This window comes from Amblyomma mixtum, chromosome 8 (genome assembly GCF_055824585.1).
Source record: "Amblyomma mixtum isolate Tamu chromosome 8, ASM5582458v1, whole genome shotgun sequence".
In the NCBI taxonomy this organism is placed as follows: domain Eukaryota; kingdom Metazoa; phylum Arthropoda; class Arachnida; order Ixodida; family Ixodidae; genus Amblyomma; species Amblyomma mixtum.
The window spans coordinates 128,149,561-128,161,279 of record NC_143019.1 but is presented as its reverse complement, the minus strand read 5'-3'; the positions used below and the strand labels follow the sequence as shown (position 1 = coordinate 128,161,279).

Sequence of the window (11,719 nt, the reverse complement as noted above, 5' to 3'; positions counted from 1 at the left end):
ACCTCCACGATCGCAAAAATTACCGAAATTGTACCCACAATTGTCGCACAGCACATCGCACAATCTTCGCGAGGCGTCCCACGAGGCAGCGGTCTAATCAAAGACGTGTCTGGCCGCTATCCCAAAACCTCGCGTCGCGCCATGGAAACTTTAGCAGAAGACGATGACAGCTCCTCGCTCTCCGGAATAGAGGATGGCCCCCTCACCGCGAGTACGGGCTCCGTAGCAGCGTCCCTACAGTCGCCCTCTCATTTAACTGACCATGGCAGACAGGCCTCAAATTAGGCGCTCTCCTCATACCAATTCGGACACCTCCATCCAAATTAACCAGTGGAACTGCCGGGGATTCCGTTCCCGCGCCAAGCTGGCGAACCTCCGGCTCTTCCTGTCAACATTCGATTCACTTCCTGCGGTGGTTGCCCTCCAGGAGCCAGGGAGCGGCGCAACTCTTACAAATTATGTTAAGTTCCAGCAGGACCCCTCTACCTGCATCTGCTTGCACAAAAATTACACAGCCAACTTGGTTGATTTGGACCTCAATACTGCATACTCCTATGTGATGGTCACTCTTCTTCCGCTTAAGAAAAAAACGTACCCCTACATATACTTAACATCTATTCTTCTCCCAAGATAAAAAATGTTACTTTCGCAGCCCTCTCCAGTCGCACCCTGAAGGCTGCGGGCAGGGACGCCCTGGTGATCGTCGGTGACTTCAACGCTCATAGCACACTCTGGAGGTACGTGCGTGAAGAGAAGCGCGGACGCAAGCTAGCGGAACTTGCGTACACGCTGGGCCTGACCGTTCACACCGACGCTGCACATCCAACGCGGGTGGGTAAGTCCGTGACTCGGGACACGTGTCCGGACCTTACCTTCACCAAAAACATAAGACATGCAGAATGGAGCAACACCGAGGAAACCCTCGGCAGTGACCACTGTATACTCAACACAATCGTCAGAACCAAACCACTCGCAAGATCCCACGCCCAAGCCCGCCTGCCTGACTGGAGAAAGTTCCGGCACACCTACACTAATTCGGTCCCTATTCACGAAGAAGGCTACCACGCGTGGTCACAAGAATTGGTTATACATCTTCGTTCGGTAGAAACTCAAATTCAACTATCATAGGCCACGCCGGAGGTGGACAACCCCCGCCTGCACCTCTGGGAGGCGCGGCACAGCCTCGTCCGCAGATGGCGCCGCCAAAAACATAATCGCAAACTCAAAATTCGCACCGCCGAGCTCACCCAGGGAGCGGCTGAGTATGCGGCCCAGCTCGCCGACTCGAAATGGGTGGACGCTGCAATACGGCCGCTAGACAGATGTCTAGCCGGAGCACTTGGCGTCTCTTTCGCGCTTGACCGATCCGAATAAAACTAGAGCCTAGACGCAAAAACATCTCCAACGGGCTATCCATAGCTTCAGCGGAGATACCTCAAAATTAGCATGCAAATTACGCGATCAATACCTCTGCATCCAACAGGGCCCCCAAGAGACAGCGTACTCGTACGCAGGTTCCGAGAACGCGAAACTGGATCAACCGTTCCGGCTCCACGACCTGAAGGCGGCCTTGAGTAAAATGAAACGAGGAACGGCGCCGGGAAGGGACAAAATAACTGTTAAATTACTTGCGAACCTTCCCGACCCGGCCTATGAGGCGCTCCTCGCATACATAAACTGCATCTGGCTAGGTGAGGCACCCTTTCCAATCGAATGGAAGGCCGCCCTGGTCATTTTCATTCCTTAAAGCCGGCAAAGCCATAAACACGGACAACCTCCGCCCCATCTCCTTCACGTCTTGTGCGGGAAAGCTGATGGAGTCTATGGTGCGAGACAGGCTGACTGAGTATTTGGAAAACCTAAATGTATTCGCAGACACCATGTTCGGGTTCCGCCCGTACCGGTCCTCGCAGGATGTCCTGCTTCAATTAGACCGTGAAATTGTGAATCGCGTCGAATACCCCCTTAATTACAAGGTAGTACTCGCCCTCGATTTGAAGGCGGCTTTCGACAATGTACACACGAGATCATTTTAAAGCACCTCTCGCAAACCAACTGTGGACACAACACGTTTCAGTACATTAGACAATTTCTCTCCGCCCTGCAATCGTATATCCGGATACAAGATAAAGAACACAGCCCCTACATATTAGGTACGAGAAGAACCCCGCAGGGTGCGGTCCTCTCACCCCTACTATTCAATTTGGCAATGATGAAACTTCCAGCTGAACTGGAAAGTGTCGAAGGCATACAGCACGCGATCTATGCTGACGACATCACTATCTCGGCTAAGCACGGATCGGTTGGAGACATTGAAACCAACCTGCAGCAAGCGGCGGATATTGTGGACGCCTACGCCCGCCACTGCGGCCTTGAATGCTCCCCGGCCAAATCGGAATTTGTGCACCTTCGGCCCTCGCCGAAGTGCACTACCAAAATCGAACTGTCCTTAGCGAGCGGACCCATCCCAGAACACGCTGAGATCAGAGTACTGAGTCTCTTTATCAATAAACACCGCCGTGTCGACACAACACTGGCCAAATTGCGCAAGGTGGGGGACCAGGCGGGCCGCATAATCAGCCGGGTTTCGAATAACCGCGGGGTGATATGGTGCAAAGATGCCTTGCGGCTGGCGCACGCTTCGTAACCAGTCGAGTCTTGTACTCGACACGTTACCTCCACCTTCGCAAATGTGACGAGAAAGCCCTTGAGGTGGTTCGCCGTAAGATTTACAAGCGTGCCCTCGACCACCCGGTCACCACGTCCAACCAGCGCCTCCTGGGTCTGGGTATGGTCAACACCTTCGTGGAGCTCAGAGAAGCACACTTCACAAACCACTACACAAGGCTCTCAAAGACGCCGTCGGATCGCCGCCTTCTTGCCCGACTTCACATCCAACACCCAACACTGACGGATGAGGCCGTGTGCATTCCCGAAATCTGGAGATACGCCCTGCATGTACGCCCTCTTCCGGACAACATGACACGAGACGCCCATAGTGGCCGGCGCCTCGCGCGGGCGGGAGCCTTGGCACGCAACTATGGAAACAAACGCGGAGTATTTTACGCGGACTCCACCGGCCCACACCATGGGGGTTGGTACACGGCCGCAGTCGTCCACCAAAACACCGCAGTGAACAGCCTTACGTTCAAAGCACAAGACATTACTCATGCGGAAGAGGTGGCAATCGCGCTCGCCGCCGCCGATCAGGACTAGCGGGTCATCATTACCGACTCGCGAGGGGCCTGCAGGAACATCGAAAGGGGCTTTCTTCTTTATTTGGCATACCGAATACTTCAGAACAGCAATTGTCTCGGGGCTCCCGCGTCCCGCACCATAGTATGGACTCCCGCCAACGAGGGAGTCTATACTATACTAGTCCATACTCCCGCGCACATGGGTCTCGAGGGCAACGAAGCGGCCGACGCCGCTGCCCGCGCGCTCACTCTCCGGGCATCACCCTCGCCTCCCCCCGATGCGGACTCCGACCCCAATCCAGCTTTTACCCTCAAGTAAATCATCCAATATTAACAATTCGGTCATGCAATCTTTCATAAGCCCTGCAAGAGCCTCAGGAAGGCGGAGGAACGCTTACTCCTTCGCCTTTATACTAAAACACTGCTGTGCCCGGCAGTCATCAAACATTTCGACCCTGCGTGCACAGGGGAGTGGCCGCACTGTAGGGAAAAGTCTTCGGACCTTTACCACATGGTGTGGGCATGCCAATCAACCCCGCACCTTCCACCTATCCCCAACCCTACCCGGGAGGACTGGGAGGCGGCCCTGCTCGGCTGCTCTGACCTGGTGAGCCAAACGGCCCTGGTACGGCGCGCCCAAGCAGCAGCTACAGCCAATGGGCTCCTGTAATGAGCAGCCCACCTAGCGTTTGTTAGGGACGGACCCTTAAGGACCGATCCCCTCACTCCCTGTAAATATTGTTACGTGGCAGGAGGTGTTCACAGCCCGCAGAACACTGGTGCACTCACACTGAACAGAACACAAGCACAGGGCGCACCGGACGTCAAGACACAGGCCACTGCACAGGATTCAGAGCCCGAGCACGCGCCAAGCGCCCTCTCACTTCGTCTGCCTCATCGTCTCTGAGTCGACCCGTAGCATGACCCCCGGGCGTGAAAGCACCGTCGCGGTGCGGCTCAGCGAGTGTCAGAAGAGGGTAGATGGTAGGGCTTAAGGCGCGACACGTGCACAATATCGGAGGGTGGAGTACGGGAATTGCACTCGGGGAAGGCAGGCTCAATCTCGTATGTGACGGCTGTGACTTGGCGCAGCACGCGATACGGGCCCACATATCGAGAAAGAAGCTTTTCCGAGAGCCCTACACGGCGAGAAGGCACCCAGAGCAATACAAGGGGACCCAGGCAAGAAGGCACTGTCCAGGTGGCGGCGGTTATAGTGCTCTTGCTGAGAAGCTTGGGAGGCTTGCAAGCGGGAACGGGCGACTTGGCGAGCATGGTCGGCATGGGCAATGGCTTCACGGGCGTATTCAGAATGTGCGGGAGGAGACGTTCGATACAATGTATCAAGCGGCAGTTGAGGCTCACGGCCGTACAAGAGGTAAAACGGAGAGTATCCGGCAGTGTCGTGGCGGGAGGAGTTATATGCAAATGTAACGTATGGGAGTGCGACGTCCCAGTCTCGGTGATCAGAGGAGACGTACATGGCGAGCATGTCGGTGAGCGTCCGATTGAGTCGCTCAGTGAGGCCATTAGTTTGGGGGTGGTAAGCGGTCGTCAACTTGTGCTTAGTTGAGCACGCGCGAAGAATGTCGTTTACCACTGCGGAAAGGAAGGTGCGGCCACGGTCAGTGAGCAGTTGGTGGGGTGCTCCATGATGAAGAATGACGTCCTGAAGAAGAAAGTCGGCGACATCAGCGGCAGTACTCGTGGGGAGCGCACGCGTTATCGCGTACCGGGTGGCATAATCTGTGGCGACTGCAACCCATCTGTTCCCAGAAGTGGACTCAGGAAATGGGCCGAGAAGGTCCAAGCCGACACGGTAGAACGGCTCCGGAGGGATGTCAATGGGCTGAAGAAAGCCAGCGGGAGCAGACGCAGGGCACTTGCGACGCTGACACTCATCGCAAGCACCAACGTAACGGCGCACTGAGCGGTAGAGGCCAGGCCAGACGAACCGACGGCGGATGCGGTCGTACGTGCGAGTAACGCCTAGATGGCCAGCAGTTGGGAGGTCATGAAGTTCGTGGAGAACGACTGTTCGTAAGTGCTTCGGGACGACGAGGAGAAGGTCAGGACCAGTTGGTTGAAGATTCGGGCGGTATAAAATACCATCAACGAGAGCAAAGCGGTTCAGTGAAGGGTCGGTTGGGGCGGACGTTAGGCGATCGATGATGGAGAGAAGCTCCGCATCCCGACGCTGTTCTTCGCCGATAGTTGTAAACGGAGTTACAGAGAACAGGTCAATGGTGCTTGCGCTCGTCACAGTATTAGAGTGGGCAACAGGGTAACGAGAGAGACAGTCGGCATCTTTGTGCAACCGGCCAGACTTGTAGATCACAGCGTAGTCATATTCTTGGAGTCGTAGCGCCTAACGACCGAGGCGACCGATAGGATCCTTCAGAGAAGAAAGCCAGCACAGTGCGTGATGATCTGTCACAACTGTGAATGGCCTGCCATATAGGTAGGGACGAAATTTACCAACAGCCCAGACGAGGGCCAAGCACTCTCTTTCGGTAATGGAGTAGTTCTTCTCGGAAGGGGATAGGAGACGGCTAGCATAGGCAATTACACGATGTGTGCCGCATTGACGCTGAGAAAGGATTGCACCGATGCCATGGCCACTAGCATCAATACGGACTTCCGTAGGAGCGGACACATCGAAATGTGCCAAGACCGGTGCAGTGGTAAGCTTTCTTATAAGGTGGGCAAATGCTTGGTCTTGGGAGGACCCCCAAGAAAAACTAACATCCTTTTTAAGAAGATCGGTGAGCGGCTGAGCAATGTCGGCAAAATCTTGAATAAATCTACGAAAGTAAGAACAAAGGCCCAAAAAACTTCGGACGTCATTGCTCGAACGGGGTACTGGGAAGTCTTTTACTGCTCGGATCTTGTCTGGATCGGGACGAACCCCCGTAGCATCGACGACATGGCCTAATATATTGAGCTGGCGACGCGCGAAACGGCATTTTGAAGAGTTGAGCTGCAGCCCGGCATGGCGAAAGAGGGAAAGAACTTGTGAAAGGTGGCCCATGTGGGACGAAAACGAGGGCGAAAACACAATTACATCGTCTAAATAGCACAGGCAAGTGGACCACTTAAATCCTTGCAGCAAGGAGTCCATCATGCGCTCGAAAGTAGCTGGGGCGTTACATAAGCCGAAAGGCATAACCTTAAACTGATATAAGCCATCAGGAGTAACAAACGCAGTCTTCTCCCGGTCCTGGTCATCCACAGCAATTTGCCAATAGCCAGATCGGAGGTCTATGGAGGAGAAGAATTTGGCTCCGTAGAGGCAGTCTAAGGCATCGTCGATTCGAGGAAGCGGATAGACATCTTTTTTAGTGATCTTATTCAAGTGACGGTAATCCACACAAAAGCGCCACGAGCCATCTTTCTTCTTGACCAAGACGACGGGCGAAGCCCAAGGACTGTGAGAGGGCTCAATGATGTTCTTCTCCAGCATTTTTGTCACTTCCGCCTGGATTACCTGTCGTTCGGCATGGGAGACCCGGTATGGTCGGCGGCGGATAGGAGGAGCATCGCCGGTGTCGATGCGGTGCGTAACGGTAAGAGCTTGGCCGAGGGCGCTGTTATGGAGGTCGAAGATGTCGGAATAGGACTCGAGAAGCGCACGCAGCTGAGAAGATTGGGCAGGGAGCAAATCGGAAGGCATCATTGCCGTGATCGCGTCAGTCGAAGTGGGATCGTGAGCAGGGTCTGCAGGAGCTGATGCATGGGCAGTGTCCAATGGGGCAACTTGGCAGGAGCCAATAGGTGCGAACGTTGCCACGCATATGCCAGGTGGAAGGACTTGGGCTGAATAGCTGAAATTGATTAACGGAAGTGACACACTGTTTCCCCTGATTGTAGCGACAGTATGGGGCAGTGCAACGTTGCGGTGCAGCAAGACGTCTGAAATAGGGGCGACTAAGTAGTCACCATCGGCGACTGATGAGGTAGGACGTAGGGTAACGAATAAGGCGGCTAGGGAGGGCAGAGAAACTTGGTCGGGCGAATACAGTCTGGGAGAAGGCAAGGGTTCAGGATCGATGGCTGGGAGATCGAGGTGTAGGATGCCGTGCGAGCAGTCTATCAGGGCGGAGTGTTCTGATAGGAAATCGAGGCCGAGGATGAGGTCATGAGCACAAGGGGTCAAAACATTGAACTGCACCGGAAGGTCATGGCCAGCAACACTAACGCGTGCAGTGCAGAGTCCGTCAACACTAACTGTTCCGCCGGCCGCGACACGCACTCGAGACCGAGCTGGCGTGAGAACTTTACGTAAACGACGACGAAGTTGTGCACTCATGACAGAGATATGCGCTCCAGTGTCGACAAGCGCACGCACGGGAACACCATCAACACAAACGTCTAGTTGGTTCAAGTGGGAGGTCTGTAGAGGATTTGTGGGCCTGGTCGTGGATGCAGCGTCACCTCCGGGAGCTGCATCAGCTAGTTTTCCAAGTCAGAGCGGTTGTATGAGGCTGCAGCCGAGGATCGAAGGGACTGCGGGGATCGGAAACGACGGCCTCGTGGAGATGGAGAGCGGGAAGAACGACGTGGTCGGGAGCTGGTGAGATCGTTGGCCGAATCTGATTGGTCAAGAGGTGGTCGGGGCGGAAAACGGCGGGGAATATCTGAAGGGTTGTCGTAGGAGAGCTCGGTGCGAGGAGTCGGAAACCATCTATTGCGGCAGTGCCGGGAAATGTGGCCGACACAGGAACAATTGAAACATATGGGGCGATCATCAGGCGTGCGCCACTCTGCTGGATTTCGGTAGCGACGAAAGTTCGGAGCCCTGGGACGGTAAGCATTCCTGGTTGGAGGCCGGACGCTAGAGTTCCCGATGGAACAGATGGCAGGTGAGAGATTCAAATTGGCGAGTTCCTCTCGTACGACGGCTTGAATAAGGGACACATCGGGCAAGGGGTGACTGGGGGTGGTAGGTTGGAGGGCCGCAGGTGCACAGGCCTCCATTTCGCGGCGAACGATCCGGGTGACTGTGTCGTTGATGTTGAGAGGCGAAGTGGGAGGTGGGCTAGTTGGCGGCTGCTGCAAAACACACGAAGATGTGGCGGCCGTATGGGGAAGTCTTTGAAATTGTGGAAATATGCGCCGGCTCTTTACTTGCTCGAAGAGACGGCACTCCTTAATAAGGGCATCCACGGTATCACTGCCTTTGCAGAGAAGTAAATGAAAAGCGTCGTCCGCGATCCCCTTTAGGATGTGGCCCACCTTTTTCGATTCCGACATGGAGTTGTCAACCTGGTGACATAAGGCAAGGACGTCTTGAATATACGTGATGTAACTTTCACAGGTGGACTGAGTACGCGAGTCAAGATGTTTTTGGGCTGCGAGCTTCGAAGCATCTGGAGGTCCGAAGAGAGCGCGAAGCTTTTCTTTAAAGGTGTCCCAACTCGTTAATTCGTCCTCATGGGTTTCGTACCATTGCCTCGCTGTGCCAGACAAATAGAAAATGACGTTGGCCAGCATGACGGTGGGGTCCCACCTGTTATGGACGCTGACGCGATCATACATCAAGATCCATCTGTCGACGTTTTCAGTTGAGGCACCGGCGAAGATGTCGGGGTCACGGGAATGAGCCATGACCATGAATGTAGTGGCAGTGGGACTTGGCGAGTCGCCGGGCTGCGTCATTGTAGCGGTCCCGGTGTAGCGACCGCTGCGAAGCTCCGTGATGGAATAGGCCAGAACGAGAGGAAGGGGAAAGTCCTCACCTCCACCAAGATGTTACGTGGCAGGAGGCGTTCACAGCCCGCAGAACACTGGTGCACTCACACTGAACAGAACACAAGCACAGGGCGCACCGGACGTCAAGACACAGGCCACTGCACAGGATTCAGAGCCCGAGCACGCGCCAAGCGCCCTCTCACTTCGTCTGCCTCATCGTCTCTGAGTCGACCCGTAGCAATATTTTATATATAAATTTTTTTAGTTAGTCTGTCAGTCCCGCTCGTCTCGTTCAGGCGCAGTGGGGGCCGTGCGGGGACGCAGGAATCACGGTGGGCGCGGCGAACAACGCAGCGAACATCAAAGGCGCGTTCGCCGCGAAGCTTCCGGCTTGCTGCGTTATCGTTATTGGTTATTGAGGAAAGGAAATGGGGCACTAATTGTTTCACATCTTGGTGGACACCTGAACCGCGCCGTAAGGGAAGGGAGAACTGTGTGAGTCAACGATGCAACAGTCATTCGGCGCTCAAGCTGTGCTGGCGTAAACCACCACGGCAAATTTGTGGTGTCAACTAAAGTCAAGGGCACGAGAAACTCACTTGCGTCTGCTTTGTCAGCAGAAGGGTCACAAGGGGGACGTGCAGCTGGGTCAAATTGTGAAGGGGGGGGGGGGGAGGGAATTATTCCCCTGGCTAGCAGACCACTGTTGTATAGTAGGGACTAGCACTACACGCGCTATCGAGGCTTTCACAGTGTCTGGACAGGGCACAGAGACAAAGACAGTGATCAAGGAATGTCCAATGCGAGGAGTGACTTCTTTCGTCGCGCTTCCGCGGCTGGAGCGAAGGTTAGACGGATGCGAACCAGATGGGCACGGCTGAACTATGCATCCCTGAGCACACGAAAAAGAACTTGTGCTTGTAGTTTTCCTTTTTGTGAGCGGTTTTAATGAGTTAGTTGCGTTCTTTGAACACAAGATGACAAGCTACAGCTCAGAAGTTTCTGCTGGGTCCTGGAGTGTAAATTGTTTGGACCAAAAACTTTCTTTTTAGTTGTTATGTTTATAATTTTTCCTTAGGAACAAAGGAAGACAACAGTGATATGTAAATTTCATTTTTTGCCAAGCGCTTAGATCACTCTCACATGTGTAGTGCGCTGTCATGTTAAGACAAAATGTGATGTTTTCCAATTCCCGGTATTTGACAGTATTCATTGCGTCTGTTGAGGGAACTTGAGGTGCAATTTTGGACAGGGCTTTTTTTTACATTTGTTAGCCAATTGCGTTCCCAGACTCTCACGGAAAGGAGCCGTCAGCGCATAGTGTACTGGCACAAGGCTTGAATAACAGGACACAGAGTTATTGTCGTCTAGTTTCAAAGCAGTCTCAACTTCGAGATGGCAAGCTTCTCAGCAATGTTTCCTCGGAATTATCGTTTAAGGGCAAGGTGATGAAAATTTCGATGTGAGACAAACTCCTTTAGCTGACAGAGGGTATTGGTGTGACATAGCTTTTCGTTTTTAAGGCGGAAGTCTTTAATGCCTCATAGTTGTAAGCAGGAGCTGTCGACAGAAATGTCACGCTTTTCAATTGGTCGAACCGGCCGTGACGTCATAGTGCTCGAATTTCAAACGGGGTCAATTGTACTTTGGCCACTAGCCATGCAACCAATTAAAGGGATCGTATAGTGATGCTCCAAGTAAGTTTGAGTTTAGTTAATTGCGTACAACCAATTAGTCTAATTAACCTTTCTAGTCAGACCAGATAAATAAATAAAACCGAGTAGAAAATTAGCCGAGCTTCGGATGGATGGATGGAAACAACTTTATTACACACACAAAAAAAATCTTCCAGGGTGGTCCACTACTGGGCCAGGAGTCCACGGGCTAGTGCTTCACGTAAAGCCCGATCCACTAGCCATTTCTGGCCGGCGGGCTGAGCGGTCCGTAAAGCAGCCTCCCAGGAGGAATGAGTGGGATTGGGGATGGGGGTTACTGCCTTTGGGGAAGGACATTCCCAAAGGTAATGGAAAAGTGTGGATTTGGGCACGCCGCAGGTGTTACAATCAGGAGGAAAGGTGGAATGAAAGCATGAGAGGCGGTGGGGTGAAATAAAGCAGCCTGTCTGTAATTGCCGCCATGTGGCGCTGGGTAAGGGCGACAAGGTACTGTGGGGTGGTGGCAGTGTCAAGCGGCTGAATTTGTAAAATTTGGTAATTTTGTGATATGTAGAGAGGACCGAAGGGGCTTCTTGCGCAGGGTTGGGTGCCTGATCCTCCGGGGTCGTCCGGGAGGAGAGTTCTCGGGCCAGCGCATGAACGCGCTCATTACCGGGGATCGAGGCATGCCCAGGGACCCACGACAGAGTAACCGTTCGGTCGAGAGAGGTGGCCGTGGTAAGAATACGGTGTGTTGCCGGAGTCGCCACGCCCTTTAGGTAGTGGCGGTACGCGGCCTGTGAATCTGTGCAAATTTCGGTTATGTTTTTGTCAATGATGGAGTGGGCCAGAGCAAGTGCGATGGCGGCTTCCGCCTCTGCAGGCGAATTAGTTCGAATAGTGGCGGCGGCCCCCACTGTGCCGTCTTCATAGGCTGCGACTGCCGTGAAATATCCTGGTTTAGAATTTTGTGCCGCGTCGACATAAAGGATATCGGAGCGGTTGCTGTATGGTTTCGTGCAATAGCTCGCTCGTGCCTGCCGCCTACCGTGATGGAGACTAGCACTCATATTGCGCGGTAGGGGTTTCTGATATATGTTATCCTGCGTGCGCAGAGAAATCATGTAAGGTGTAGGACTTGCTGGGGTGGGAATTGGTGGATTGAGACGTAGCTGT

The 11,719-nt window shown here is 53.8% G+C and overlaps 1 pseudogene; it reads left to right on the top strand.

The window, feature by feature from the left end:
- The first annotated feature begins 256 nt into the window (after window positions 1–256).
- Window positions 257–3,867, top strand: LOC149334297 (uncharacterized; annotated as a pseudogene).
- The last annotated feature ends 7,852 nt before the right edge of the window (window positions 3,868–11,719 follow it).